Consider the following 15,467-nt stretch of genomic DNA (forward strand, 5'->3'; position numbering starts at 1 on the left):
CTCTGGACCCACAAAGAACCACGTTTAAACACAGATCTCCCTCTAGACGTCCGAGTCAGTACATCCGTCTCTTCTGCAGAAGTCAGTCTGAGGCCGAGTTGTCACCTGCAAACCTCCTGGGTCCCGACGCGCACACTGTCGGGTGTCGGGTCCCAGCAGACGTTCTCAGCCACGGCGGAGCCCGGGCTCGGAGGAGAAGCAGAGGTCCCGGGGGTGATGGGGTAAGGCTTCTCGGGGTCTGGGCCACTAGACCTGCCTTGGTCCACCGAGCTGGACAGACAGCCAGTTGCCTTATTGGACAGGACTCAGCATTGCAGACTGTATTGGGAAGCAAGCGCATTTCAAGTACAGTAAGTAACATTGCGTCGTATTAATAACACACAAGGCCGTCTTCTGCAAAACACAAAGCTTTGCTTCTGCTTGACCACAGCATCAGAGTGAGTTGCAACCAGCCCTTCTGGGATACCGCGGGTTCCCTTCCGGCAGCACTTTGTCCAGCCTCAGGGTACTCCCGGCTGAGGAAAGCCAGGCTGTTGGCAGAAAGTCGAATCCGCCTCAAATCAATACGCAGCTACCCGCACCGGGACCCCAGTTCCAACCTTGGGCCTTGAGTCCCGCTGTATGTGAACCCTGAGTCAAATGCAATCACGCACGAGTGCAGGACCCCGGAGTCCAGAGGAAGCAGCTGTGAGAAGGGCCTGGGCGCGTCCCTCTGCTTGACCCCCGGGAGCGCGCTAGTCAGGGCCTCTGTTGCGTCCTGGGTCAGCTGGATGTGCCGTTCCTGAACGTCTGATTATTAAAGCCAAATGATGCCTCTATTTAAAAATCAGACACACCTAGAAGAGCTGTTACAAGGCACCTTCACTTAGTGTGCTGGGCTTTATAAGAGTTAAAGGTTTCTGAAAAAACGGTGGGTTGGGACTTCCCTGACGGTCCAGCGGTTGGGAAGCTGCCTCCAGGGCAGAGGGTGTGGGTTTGATCCCTGGGTGGGGAAGTGAGTCCACGTGCCACAGGGTAACAATTCACAGAGGCTGAGTCCAGGTGCCTCACTGAGAGAGAAGCCCACCCACTGCCGCAGAAGACCCAGAGAGCCACAACTAGGGCAGGATGCAGCCATAAATGAATTCATTAATTTAAAAAATTGATGCTGGGAGGGGTTTGGGGCAGGAGGAGAAAGGGACGACAGAGGATGAGATGGCTGGATGGCATCACCAACTCGATGGACGTGAGTCTGAGTGAACTCCGGGAGTTGGTGATGGACAGGGAGGCCTGGCGTGCTGTGATTCATGGGGTCGCGAAGAGTCGGACACGACTGAGTGACTGAACTGGACTGAATTAAAAAAAAAAAAAGATGGGCTTCTTTGGCCATTTATAGAGCACCTTCTGTGTGCTGGCAACACACTTAAGCCTCAGAACTGCCAGTGTGGAGAGAGGTTCGTGACACTATGATGACAGGACCAGGCAGTTATGGTCTGGAGGTCCGCACGAGCTGACTTGACAGCTGGGAGTTAGCCCCAGGCGGGAGGGAGGAGGAGTCACCAAAGCAACTCCCTGTCCAAGCGTTTGGGGAGCACTGAGGAGCGGGAGGGGGCTCTGAGCAGACAGCCCCGGCAGGACGGCCCAGGGAGCCCTGCTCGGACCCTGGATGAAGTTCGCACTCCTTCAGGCATCACGCACCCTTCCCGATCCACTTCTTGTCTACCTTCCCAGCTCCTCTTCACGTTCACTCCCCGGGTGCCAGCCACTCGGGCTGCTGCTGTCACGCCTCCGACACACCTCTGCTCCCAGAAAGAGGGAGTCAGAGCAGGGAGGAAAAGCACTGTCTGGACCTGGAGTATGGCTCTCTCTAGTGACTTCAGTCTGGGCACTGATCCTGAGAACAGAAGGCAGATTGCAATGGGTGATGGAGGGCGGCCCAGCCAGCCAGGCAGTGCAGATGATTCTTTCAAGAAGGTTCGCCACGACGGGCGAGAGAAAGGGAAACTGAGGAGAGAGGTTAGAAGTCTGGGATCAAGAACAGGGTATTTATTTGTCAGGCTGGAGAGACTGAACACGTACCTATGAGAAGTCTTGGTGGAGAAGAGGCTGAGGGTGGAAGAGAAACGACTGGAGGCTCCAGGGGTACAAGGGGAAGCGGCCGTGGGCTGGGGCACAGCCCTCACTTGGCATGGGGGAGGAGAGGAAGAGCAGGGGATGCGTTGGTGGTTGAGCAGGAGGACTTCAAGAGAGGTTCCTGGGACCTTAAACCTGTTCAGTTTTATCAATGGACAAGGTGGGTTCTCCGTCAATGGCAATGACAGTGAAATGCAAGTTCAGAAGGGTTGGGGGCTGCCCTGGGACTCGGTGGTGAAGAATCTGCCTACCAGTGCAGGAGACTCAGGACTGATCCCTGGGTTGGGAGGCGCCCACGCGCTCGGAGCAGCCGAGTCCATCCACGGGTCATGACTACTGAGCCTGTGCTCTGTGGCCGGGAGCCACGGCTACTGAAGCCTGAGCACCCCAGAGCCTGTGCTCCACAATCAGAGCAGCCGCTGCAGTGAAAAGCCCTCACACCGCAAGTGCAGCGTAGTCCCCCTTGCGGAAACTAGAGAAAAGCCTGAGCAGCAACAAAGACTCAGAACAACAAAAACAAATAAATAAGTAAATTTAAAAGATTATTTTAAAAAAGAAGCAGCATTGATGGGGGGCTTCCCTGGTGGTCCAGTGGCTAAGACTCAGAGCTCCCAGTGCAGGGGCCTGGGTTGGATCCCTGGCCGGGGAACTAGAGCCTGCATGCGGCAACCGAGCTACCGCACTGCAACGACCACAGAGCACAAGGGTCCCGAGCACCGCAGCTAACACCTGCCTGGCACCAGCCAGATAAACAAACAATAAACAAGTCCTAAAAAGGAGAGGGTTAATGAAAGAGAACAGTCAGGAGGAGATGCCAGTGGCAACGGACAGGGCAGGACCTAGGGATACCTGGAAGGGTTTCCTTGAGCCCCAGGGAGGCAACGGCCCAGAAAGTCATGGTCGAGCCGTCCCAGCAGCAGCAGGCAGCACCCCAGTCAGCACCCCGGGGAGGAGCACGGCAGAAACGTCCTAGGAGTGGGGTTCGGCCGGGCGGAAGGACAAGTGCACAAGAGTGGTCAGAGAGTGATGCCGGCTAGAGACAGACGATAACCACCACAGTCAAACAAGCTGACCCCTGAGGTAGCAACAGTCACCGGCTCAGGCGTTTGGCAGAGGGATCACAGTCTCTTCCGTGTAGACCAGATGCTCTTCAACAAGAAAGGGCCTGGGGGCAGACAGAGTAATGATGGAAAAGCAGGATGTTTAGACTCAGACAGATGTGGGTCTTTACTATTTCTCTCTCTCAGCTCAACATTTTTGTCTATGAAGCATGAAATCCTTTATATTAATCCTTTGCAGAGATTAGAAGGATTAAACACAATGGTTAGTGAGAGTGGCTCAGTCGTGTCCAACTCTTCGTGACCCCATGGACTATACAGTCCATGGGATTCTCCAGGCCAGAACACTGGAGTGGGCAGCCTTTCCCTTCTCTAGGGGATCTTCCCCACCCAGGTCTCTGGCATCGCGGGTGGATTCTTTACCAGCTGAGCCACCGGGGAAGCCCTGAGTAATTCTTAGGTTGTGAACTCCAATAGCTGCCTTGTTGTTTACTGTTCCAACTTCTGCTTCTCGTAGGTGCCTGGCACATAGTAGGCCCTCAACAAATACAAATTTCCTTCTTCATCTCTTAGGCAGAACTCATCACTGCACCTTCTCCGGCCCTGGAGTAAGCTCCCCTGAAACAAGCGGCCGTCCCTGCCTTGACCTGTCCCATCTCAGCTACTTGCGGTAATGAGAATGGGACGTTGACCACACTCCTTTCACCAAGCCACGCTGTCCCTTAACTTTGACTTCAGGGAGGTATACGTCATGACGGTTGAACTCTAAGATCACAGAGGTTCAGGACACGTGGCTGCCCATCCGTCCACCCAACAAGTGACCTGGCTTCTTTATCACAGCTTTGTGGGCTCACAGATAATTCCTGATGTGGTGGGAATATGGTTCCCTCCTCAGCACATGCTAAGGTAGAGTCCTGGGGACTGGAAGGCGTACAGGTGCCCTTCCTCCTGGGGACTGGACGGCGTACAGGTGCCCTTCCTCCTGGGGACTGGACGGCGTACAGGTGCCCTTCCTCAACCAGCCGCCAGAGACCCGAGGTCCCAGGGATAGTGCCTCTCTAGAGACAAGGGAATATGAAATTTGCTTAGCATATTGAGAAAGTTATCAAAAAATCCAGAAGGAAAAACATTTAAAACAGAGCCCAGTGCCACTCTTGCTGGGAGATTCGGGCAGTGAAGGAACAAGTTGTTGTCCAATTCAGGGCCCAGTCGGTCTGATCAGCCTGCTGGACAGCATCTCACTGTCAACAGAGATATTTATCTGAAATATGGAGCCAAGAGCCACCCGTGAATTTTGCTAAAGAAACTCAAGAGTAAAGCAGGCATCCAGTAGATAAGATACAGAGCACCAATAGGCTGAGAAACGGGCAGGCAGAGACGATGTCAATGACTTCAAATTCAGAGCATGCATCTCTGGCAACACGGCATAGAGATGGCGAACTAGTCTCAATTTCCACTCTCCCTTTCTTCCTTTTAACAGGAGAATAAGTTTTAGTTGAGCATATTTAGTTGGCCCAGTCACAGGATATGTTTCCCAGAACTCACCTGCAACTTCAGGGCCCAAGCTCTGGTCAATTGGAGGACGCGAACAACCTCTGAGCAATGGCCTTTAGAAGGGGGTTGGGAGTTTCCTGGTGGTCAAGTGGGTGGGACTCCCCAACTTCACTGCTGTGGGTACAGGTTCAACCCCTGGTTAGGGAACTGAGATCCCACATGCCAGCAGCATGGCCAAAATAAATAAATAAATTAAAGAAATAACCTAAGTAATTATTAAAAAGAGAAGGGGCTGTTGGCTGTCCATCACCCTTTCCTCCTCTTTCTCTAGGTGGGAGCAGGAGGGGGACGTGAAGCTGAGCCAGCTTTGGGGGTGCAGAAGAGGGCTTCGTGGGGGATGGGGAACAACACGATGGAGGGAGCCTGGGCTCCTGAATGACCCTGCGGAGCAGAGCTGTTCACCTGTCCTGGACTGACTAGGCTCCTCTTAGCTATGAGGTGAAGGAGAAATACATTTCTATCCTTTATGGGGTCTTTTTGTTACAACTTAGCCTGTACCCCAAATAATATGGAGCATTTCCCAAAGGAACAGATAGCAATCATTTTGTACTGATAGTAATATTTATTGGGGGTTTCCCTGATGGCTTAGCAGGTAAAGAATCTACCTGCAATATAGGAGCCTCAGGAGATGCAGGTTCAATCCCTGGGCCGGGAAGATCCCCTGGAGAAGGGAATACAGCCCACTTCAGTATTCTTGCCTGGAGAATCCCGTGGACAGAGGAGCCTGGTGGGCTACAGTCCGTGGGGTCACAGAGCCAGACACAACAGCACGCGGCACACACGCTTATTGAAAGTTCACTGTATGCCAGGCGTTGGTCTAAATGCTTCCCATGCATCACCACACTTAATGCACACAACACTCCCTGGATGTGGGTCATCATCATCTCACAGAAAAGAAAGCACAGGTAAACTGAGCACTTTGTCCAAAGCCTCATGGCTATTGAGCGGCTAAAACAGCAGTCACACACGTACTCTGGATGGAGATCAGAGCCTCATAGCTATGCTTTTCATGAGTCCACACAAAGGACTCAGCTTAGGGTTCCAGAGAACTGTGCCCAAATTTCTTCAAAATCACTGCAGGACCAAGGGAAGTCATTTAGCTTCTTGGCTAGTTGATTTCTCCAAAGGAGCACAGGAAGGAGACCCCAGCTACCTGACCTCACGCAGCTGCTGGAAGAATAAAATGAATTCACGTGGGTTCAAGAAACGCTGTGCAAGCTGTAAACTGTGGCATAAAGGAAATGTCGCCTTAAGGCAGGCTGGGAAATCCTTAAAACCGAAAGAAGAAAATGCACTGAGAGCATTATTTAATGCAAATACCATCTAGCAATTTGGCACATCGCCTGGAAAGTCTGCAAAATCTGTTCAGGAGAAAGGTACGTTTGGTTTTGTGCAGCTGTCATCCTCAGATGAAAGACGGGGAGATTAACTGAAGTTAAGAGAAAGCTGGCATACCCGTGTGCCTGGCATGTGCGTGCATGAACAGACACACGTACACAGAGACACACACACACACTCACAGGCTCTCGATAGAAGAGAACCACCATTATCAAGAGCAGGAGCAGCAGCGATCTGCAGTGTCCATGGGGAGCGGGCGCAGAAGCTGGGGCGTGGGGTGGGGAAGGCAGAACGCCGGCAGCGTGAGCGGGGACTGCGGTGAGCAGGCAGCTCCAGTTCCGGCAGCCCAGCTGCAGCGGAGCTGGCATCTCAGAACTCTCAGGGTCACGTGTGACATTCTTCCATTTTCTAAAGATGTTCAGGTTTACAAATAAAACACGCCATGGGCCAGCCACTGATGTCCTGGGATCAAGCCCTGCGGCGGGAAGTCACATCTGACAGGTTGAGATGTTTCACTCTGTACGAGCCTCAGTCTGCCCTTAGCCAACCCCCTGCCTGGGACCCCTGCCGCCTCCTTCTGCCCTCGTTCACCCCACCCTCGGGGAGCCCGCCTTCCCTCTGCTCTCTGCTCTTGGAGCGCGCCGTCCCTTCTTTTTCCCTTGCACCCGGTTATCTTGAAAATAGCTTCCCTCCTCTGCCTGCCAATCAATGCCGACATTCTTCTTTCTGCCAACATTATCTCAACCTGCTACCTGCCCCCAACATGTGACCGTTTTGGCCTGCCATGTAAGGTGGGCTACATCAGGCTCTTGACTGTCCAGAGAAGCGGGGCACAGGTGGTGCTGCGGGGGGACGCTCCACAGTCGCAGGCTCTGTCTCTGGTGTTCGGTCCGAAGCCCAGCACGGGGTCACCTGCACCGCGTGCTCCTGGCCCCGTGGGGACCCCGCCAAGGGGCGCGGCCGGGATAGGGCTCCGGCTCCAGCAGAGCAGAGGGGCAGCCCGGCTCCCGCCCGTCTGCTTGCTTTCCCAAAGGGCCTCGCCCGCGTTCCACAGGTGCCCAGGAAACCGGCAGGCTGACTGCCCCGTCTACTGTACCCCCTGCCACCCCCTGGCCCCGACCTGGGACTGTGACTGTTAACTTCACGCCTCATCACCAGCCTGTGGCCCGAAGGCCAGCAGTGACCCCAACAGGCTTCAGTCTGTGCTCTCACGGGACTGGGGGTCCTCTCGGCCCTGACCTGACCAGGGGGACGGGGGCCCAGGCTCACCCCCAGGTCCGTCAGGCATCAGGAGCAAACTGCCGAGGGCGGCAGAGCTCAGCTTTCCAGAGAAGAACAGATTGGGGTCCCCCTGGGGGACTTTCAGGGAATTCTGCGCCCTGCTGATTGGCTTTGCCCGGGGCAGGCCCTGGAGACCCTCAGCTCCCGGTGGCGGCAGTGGGCGTGCGGACATCGCCTGGGGCAGCAGGGCTGTGCCATGTCCTGCGCCCTCCTGACCTCCTGTTTGCTTGGCACGGCAGGACGAGGGCTACCAACAGTTCCTCTCTTTGTTTCCACCGACTTGCAAACTGTGTGCTTCCCTCAGAAAAGGCACAAAGGCCCCCTTTCTTCTGCTTGCCCGTGCCACGGGCTGCTCTGCAGGGCTGGGGTCAGAAGCCCAGGCCAGCCCCAGCACAGACCGCCCATGAGCAGCCTCTGCTCGGGACTGGGCGCCCCCGGTGGCCCCCCAGGCCAGCAGCCAGCCCCGGGTCTTGAAGTCTCAGAGCCCGCAGTTGCTGGGTGGGTGCTGCAGGCTTGGGTCCAGTTTCCCTGGAGGAGTTAGCCTGCCCTCCCTGGAAACAGGGACTCACAGTGCAGGAGCTCCAGGGAGCTTCGACAAATTCTGATGCCCCAGAAATCCTTGTTTCTTTAATTGAATATAATTGATATTACCATATTGTGTTAGTTTCAGGTATACTGCAGAGTGATTCAGTTACATATATATATATATTTTTTTCAGATTATTTTCCATTACAGTTGTTATGAGATATTGACTATAGTCCCCGTGCATACGGTAAACCCTTGTCGCTCACCTCCTCCACGTATGGGAGTTTGTGTCTGTTAACCCCATGGTCCTCATTCACTGTCTCTTCCTTTCCCCTTTGGTAACCAAAATTTTGCTTTCTATGTCTGTGAGTCTGTTTCTTTTTGTATATAGATTCATTTGTATTATGTTTTTGGATTCTACATACAAGTGATATCATAGTATTTGTCTTCCTCACTTACTTCATGGTCTTATTTACTTCACTGTCTGACTTACTTCACTTAGTCTGATAATCTCTAGGTCCATCCACATTGCTGAAAATGGTAATATTTCAGTCCTTTCATGGCTGAGTGATATTCCATTGTATATATGTGCCCTATTTTCTTAAACCAATTGTCTGCTGATTGCCCCAGAGATTCTGATGTAATTGATCTGGGAGTGCAAGATGGGCACCAAGGATTTTCAAAACCGCCCAGGAGAATCTAACGTGCGGCCGGCTTGGGGAATCACCATCCATGCTTCTGAGATGTCAGGGAGAATCACCTGGGGACCCTGTGAAAATACAGGCTTTGATCCAGAAGTCTGGATTTGGGCTAAGGGTCCACATTTCTATCAAGCTCCCAGGAGATGTGGTTGCTTCTGCTCCAGGGACCTCATGGAACAGCCTGGACCTCGTGGAATAGCCTGGACCACGCGGAACAGCCTGGACCTCGTGGAAAAGCTTGGACCTCGTGGAAAAGCCTGGACCTTGTGGAATAGCCCAGACCACACGGAATAGCCTGGACCACACGTAATAGCCCAGACCACGTGGAATAGCCTGGACCACGTGGAACAGCCTGGACTACGCGGAATAACCTGGATCACGCGGAATAGCCTGGATCACGAGGAATAGCCTGGACCACGCGGAATAGCCTGGATCACGCAGAATAGCCTGGACCACGCGGAATAGCCTAGACCACACGGAATAGCCTGGATCACGCGGAATAGCCTGGACCACGCGGAATAGCCTAGACCACACGGAATAGCCTGGATCACGCGGAATAGCCTGGACCACGCGGAATAGCCTAGACCACACGGAATAGCCTGGACCACGCGGAATAGCCTAGACCACACGGAATAGCCTGGATCACGCGGAATAGCCTGGACCACGCGGAATAGCCTAGACCACACGGAATAGCCTGGACCACGCGGAATAGCCTAGACCACACGGAATAGCCTGGACTACGCGGAATAACCTGGACCACGCTGAATAGCCTGGACCTCACGGAATAGCCTGGACCTCGCGGAATAGCCTGGGTGGCGTTGGGTCTGCATCCTGCCACCCCCGCTTGGAGGCCTTGGTGAGTTTCTCTCCAGGCCTCTGTCTCGCTGTCACTTATCTTGGTCAGCTGCTGTGAGGACTAATGAGAGAGGAAGCCTGAGGCACAGAGCTGCACCTTGCACTCAGAAAGTGTCCTGCAGACGTCGGCTCCCGTGGTTTTCCAGTAGAGGCCTTCTGCAAGGGAAGGACAGGATCTCTTTCTTCCGATCTGCCCGTTTCCTACTTCAAAGCCATCAGGACTTCTCTTTTGCCCCAGGATGAAGCCCAAGCACCATACAAGGACCCTCCCCAAAAGGCCCTGGCCCACACCTGTGGCTTCACTTTTCCTGCCTTTCAGGAGTTTCAGCACCCCCACCTCCAACCACAGGTCACCCAGCTAAGCCCACTGCAGTGCTTCTCTTCCAGATGCAAGCCTGGCCCCTCTGCCGCCCTCTCCTTGGCACAGGTGTGACTTACTCCGCAGACTTTCCTGGCTCCCGAGTACAGGTGGGGGCCCCGCTGTGTCCCCAGAGCACCATGCTTTTCCTCACCAAACCCCAACCCTTAGGTACTGTCAGCAGCAGAGTTTTTTAAATATCTTTTTTTTTTGAAGTGGACCATTTTTAAAGTCTTTATTGAATTTGTTACAATACCGTTTCTGTTTTATGGTTTTGTTTTTTTTTTTTGGCCATGAGGCATGTGGGATCTTAGTTCCTGGATCAGGAATCAAGCCCACATCTCCTACATTGGAGGCTAAAGTCTTAACCACTGGACCACCAGAGAAGCCCCAGTGGTGATTTAAACACATGTCTCTCGCCTCTAGCGGTTCAAAGTTCAGGGAGGGCTGAGCTCACTGCGGTGTTCAGTAATATTGGAATGAGTATGAATGAGTGAGTGAATAAGTGAATGAGTTTAAAGGAAAAGTCTCTTTTACTGTAGAGTCAGAAACCCTGTGTCGTGCAGCCCCATCCATCCAGGGTGCGCTCTCCGACCGGCTCTGCAAAGGTCCGTACATAACCAGCTACCCACGTTTCCCCTGCGCCAGCCCCTAGCTTATCCCAGCCCTGGTCCAGGTTGCCCTGTTTGATATCCTAGTTCCAGAGAACAAAATAAAGGAAATCAAAGGTGTTGTTCAATTGGTCGTAAGTCACAGAGGAGATCCCATCTATGATGTTAAAGGTTATTAGACAAAAGTCAATGGAAACAACCTGTGTCCAACAACAGACAAACGGGCACAGAACAAGCAGCATCACCGTCAACAGAATCCTATTCCGCCATAAAAAGAAATGACATTCTGACACGGGCCACAGCGTGGACGAAGCCTGAGTGCACTGTGCCACGCAAAATAAGCCGATCGTAAAAGGACAGCTCTTGCCTAATTCTGCTTGTATGCTGCTGCTGCTGCTAAGTTGCTTCAGTCGTGTCCGACTCTGTGCGACCCCATAGACGGCAGCCCACCAGGCTCCCCCGTCCCTGGGATTCTCCAGGCAAGAACACTGGAGTGGGTTGCCATTTCCTTCTCCAATGTAGGAAAGTGAAAAGTGAAAGTCAAGTCACTCAGTCGTGTCCGACTCTTAGCGACCCCATGGACTGCAGCCCACCAGGCTCCTCCAGCCATAGGATTTTCCAGGCAAGAGTGCTGGAGTGGAGTGCCATCGCCTTCTCCACTGCTTGTATGAGACACCTAGAATTGGCGAATTCGTAGAGACAGTAGAATAGCAGATACCAGGGGCTGCGGCAGAGAAGAACGGGGAGATACTGCCCAGTATACGGAGCTTCTGTTCAGGACGATGAGAACATCTAGGGGGGACGTCCCTGATGGACCAGTAGTTAAGGCTTTGCTTTCGAAGCATCCCACATGGCTCATGGTGAAAAATCCAAAAATAAAGCAAGCAATATTGAAAAAAATTCAATATAGACTTTAAAAATGGTCCCCAACAACAAAAAAGAAAACATTATGGGGACTTTCTTGGTGGTCCAGTGGCTAAGGCTCTGAATTTCCAGTGCAGAAACCAGACTCCACATGCTACAACAAAGACCCTGCACAGACAAATAAAATAAACACTTAACAAACATGTTCTGGAAAGGGATAGTGGCGAAGAAGTGACAGAGTTCCATAATAGTTTTCCCAGTAGTCATGTATGGATGTGAGAGTTAGACTATAAAGAAAGCTGAGCACCTAAGAATTGAGGCTTTTGAATTGTGGTGCTGGAGAAGACTCTTGAGAGTCCCTTGGACTGCAAGGAGATCAACCCTGAATATTCATTGGAAGGACTGATGCTGAAGCTGAAGCGTCAATACTTTGCGAAGAGCTGACTCCTTGGAAAAGACCCTGATGCTGGGAAAGACTGAAGGCAGGAGGAGGGGACGGTAGAGGATGAGATGGTTAGACCGCATCACTGACTCAGTGGACATGAATCTGGACAAATTCTGGGAGATAGGGAAGGACAGGGAAGCCTGGAGTGCTAAAGTCCATGGGGTCACAAAGAGTCAGACACAACTTAGCGACTGAACAACAAAAGGGGTGAAGGTTGAACAACATTATGAATAAGCTTGATGCCGATGCGTTTCACACTGAAAAATGGCTGCTGCTGCTGCTGCTAAGTCGCTTCAGTCGTATCCGACTTTGTGTGACCCCATGGACTGCAGCCCACCAGGCTCCCCCGTCCCTGGGATTCTCCAGGCAAGAACACTGGAGTGGGGTGCCATTGGCTGACATGGTAAATTTTAGATTATGTCTTTTTTATCACAGGCACACACAAACTACTGGAGACTTTATCCACGGCAACACCCTAACCTACACCCCAAAGGGGATGATGTTCATAAAGAAGCAGAGATTCAGGGCCAGAAACACATGCTGGCCTTTTCATTTTCCTGGAGGCTTTAGGCTGACATACAGAGCCCCAGAAGGTTAAACTGTGTGGCTGACCAGAGGGGCAAGGAATGCCAGATATTTGCAGCTGGATTTTCAGTGGGTGAGATCCAGGCAAAACTGCTAAAGGAGAGAAATATTACAGCATTCAGAGCATGCTTTGGAAAAGAAGCAATTGCTTGTGTCAAAAGAATTTAGAAGTATAATCAGCTATTGTTTGCAACTGCTTAGCTAAAAGGAGGCCCTCTCAAAAAAAATTTTTTTTTAAACCTAGGTAACTATTGTATGCCAGGTAATTGTAGCTATTTAAAAGTTAATGGCAAAAAAAAAAAAAAAAAAAGTAAGAAAAGGGAAGGCAACTGAAGGGGTTCAGTGGGTGATCAAAATTGGAATCTAAGATGCTTTTCCTAAAGAGACACCTCAACCTGAATGTGATGTGAAGCTTCCAGAAATGGTTGCCTCTGAGAGAGGCAAGGCTGAGGGATTAGGCCTCTGGTTGGAATCAAGATTTCTGCAAATCATTGAAGAAAGATCAAAGGCATTTTCTGTTTTAGTTCCATCGAGCTGGAGTCTCCAGGCCCTGCCTGGAAGGAGAAACTAGCAGCCAGCCTCCTCAGCATCAGGAGCTTCCCTGGCGGCTCAGCTGGTAAAGAATCTGCCTGCAATGTGAGAGACCTGGGTTCAATCCCTGGGTTGGGAAGATCCCCTGGAGAAGGGATAGGGTACCCACTCCAGTATTCTGGCCTGGAGAATTCCATGGATTGTGTAGTCCATGGGGTCACAAAGAGCCCTACATGATCGAGCAACTTTCACTTTCATCCTCAGCATCATTTTGCTTGTTTTCACACCAGCACAAGAAAGTTTAAGTCGGGGCAGGAAAAATGCAGGGGTTTGTGTGCTGGGTCCATAAAGGTAGCTGGGAAGGACCTGGATTCCGGCTTCCTGTTCAGACAGGGTGTCCATCCAGTCCTCCGCCTTTTCAGGGGTCACACATCTTCCCCTTTCGGCAAAGTGTGCTTGCACCGCTGACCTTCTCCAGTCTGCTCCTGTCTCGCCAAAGGAAAGGAGGGAGGCAGATTACTGAGCATTACAACCTGACCCGACACCTGGGGGTGAAGAGTCCAGAGCGAGCCACATGAAGGCAGCCAGGCCTTAGAGCCCCCGAGGGTCCTGGGAGGCACCGAGCGACAGCCTTCATCCTCTCCCTCATCTTCAGACCTCAGATCAAGCTTTGTTTGCTCCAGACATCCCCTGACCCCCCAGACCAAGCCAGCACCCTGGTTATAAATTCTCAGAGCTGCCAAGCTTTTCCTTCAGAGCACACGTTACTTTAGGGAATTCTAAGTCCACAGAATTACTTGATCGTCTGACTCTTCCACCGGACCTTAGGCTGCATGAGAGCAGCAAACATGCCCGTTCTGCCCGCTGCCGTGCGCCCTGTGCCAAACAAAGTGACTGGCACACTGAATCGCAGACGCTCAGGAAACACTCATTGAATGAATGAATCGAGGGAACCAGAGGGGTTGCGAAGGGGCTTCTGAAATATTTCATTGAGCTCCTGAGAATTAAACTTGCTCCAGTGTTTATTCCACGTTATCCCACAGTTATGTTAATAATAGATACCATTTCCAACCATACCAGTAATTACAGTAACCATTTACTGAGTTCCTACTGTGTGCCATGTACTCGGTTTATGTAATTCAGGGGTTCGTCTCATTCGATGCAGACAGCTGCGCCTGATGTAGACACTATTATTATTCCCATACCAAGGAGGAGAAACTGAAACTCTGAGGGGTTGGCTAAGTGTTTTGCCTGTGGCCATACAGACAGCAAGTGCCGGAGCAGGGATTTGACTGTTGCTGGGTGCTTTATACCTAAAACTGCATTTCATCCTCATGGAAACTCCAGGGGGGACTGAGGCTCAGAGAGGTTAAGAACCCCGCATGAAGTGACACAGCTAGGAAGTCACAGAGGCAGGCTCCAAATCAGGCTCTGATTCCAAAAGACCGCTCTCTTCAAGGCTTGACGACAATTTGATTTTTGAAAAGTGATTAAATGAAGTTCAGATGACTGAGCCAGCAGGGTGAATCAAAATGAGAAATCCGATTCCTCGGAACCAAAGCTAGAACTTCCTGCTGAGCGGGCGGGCGCCGCACTCCAGCGCGGTGTCCACCGCACGTGGCCGCTGCCCCGTCTGCCTGTCTCAGGAAATCAGCTCTCCTCTGAGCTCCCCGTCCTGCAGCCGCGACCTCAGACTGAAACGTCTAGGACCGAAGCCTCGGCAGGGGAGGCTCTCCTGTGACGCCCCGTCACCGATCTCCCGCCTTCCCGCGGCTCGGCGGGCGCTCGGCCAGCCTCCCCCCGCGGTGCCCGGGCCGCGCCGCTGGAAGCTCCTGGAAGGCTCGGGAAGCAGAGCGGCTCCTGAGGCCCCACTGCGGGCGGAGCCGCGGAAATCACGGCGCTGTGGGGACGGGCCGGCCGGGGGCCTCTGCCAGCTCGGCTGAGCTACGGCGCGAGGGGCCAGTGGCTTTCCGAGTGTTCAGAAGCACATTTCTCAGCCACAAGTAATGCCATTGTCACGGCAGCACTTCCTGTTTTGCACAAATCACCCGTATTAAAACCAGAAAGAGGCAAGAGGCTGGCACCCACGATGCCCGCAGCTGTTTGGGAAACGCCGGCCCCGGGGCGCTCTCAGGCCGGCCCAGGAAGGGCCCGCCCGCCTCTCCCCGCTGCCTCCACCGCGGCCCCCAGCCGCACTGCACTTCCCCGGCGGGTCCCGAGGCCCCGCTCTCTCCCCGCGCTCTGCACCCGCTTCCGCGCCCACAGTCCCCAGCTGGTAGTGGGTCACATCACCTGTTTGCTCCAGACCCTGCAGTGGCCGCTCCACAGACCACGGAGGACATTCTGAAGACCTGGCCAGCACCCAGAGCCCTCCTCAGTGACCGTGACCCCATTTACTCGGACTCCGCTTCCGGGGCTGAAACCAGGGTGGGACCAACGCAAGATGTAAAAGGGCGCCAGGTGACTGGGGAACTAAGTACTGATTTTTTCAAAAATAAAAAAATGATGCAAAAAGTCCACGATGAGCAAAATACCAAAACGTCACATAAAGATGAAAATGTCAAATTTCACCTGCACTTTCCGCGCTTGCCTCACGCCTCACGGCCTGCTCCGTGTCTCCCTCCGCTCCCCTCCTCCAGCTCCTCTCTC

General features: G+C 52.8%; 1 protein-coding gene across 1 annotated transcript in view; it reads right to left on the minus strand.

The window, feature by feature from the left end:
• Positions 1–15,467, minus strand: part of GOLM2 (golgi membrane protein 2) — a 152,053-nt gene extending 136,586 nt beyond the window's left edge. The window contains exon 1 of the mRNA XM_086319105.1: positions 15,390–15,467. The gene's annotated coding sequence lies outside the window, so the exon portion shown is untranslated. The remainder of the gene's footprint in view (positions 1–15,389) is intronic.

Source organism: Bos grunniens, chromosome 10, assembly GCF_055505025.1.
Source record: "Bos grunniens cultivar Pamir isolate PY7600 chromosome 10, Bosgru_T2T1.0, whole genome shotgun sequence".
Lineage (NCBI taxonomy): Eukaryota > Metazoa > Chordata > Mammalia > Artiodactyla > Bovidae > Bos > Bos grunniens.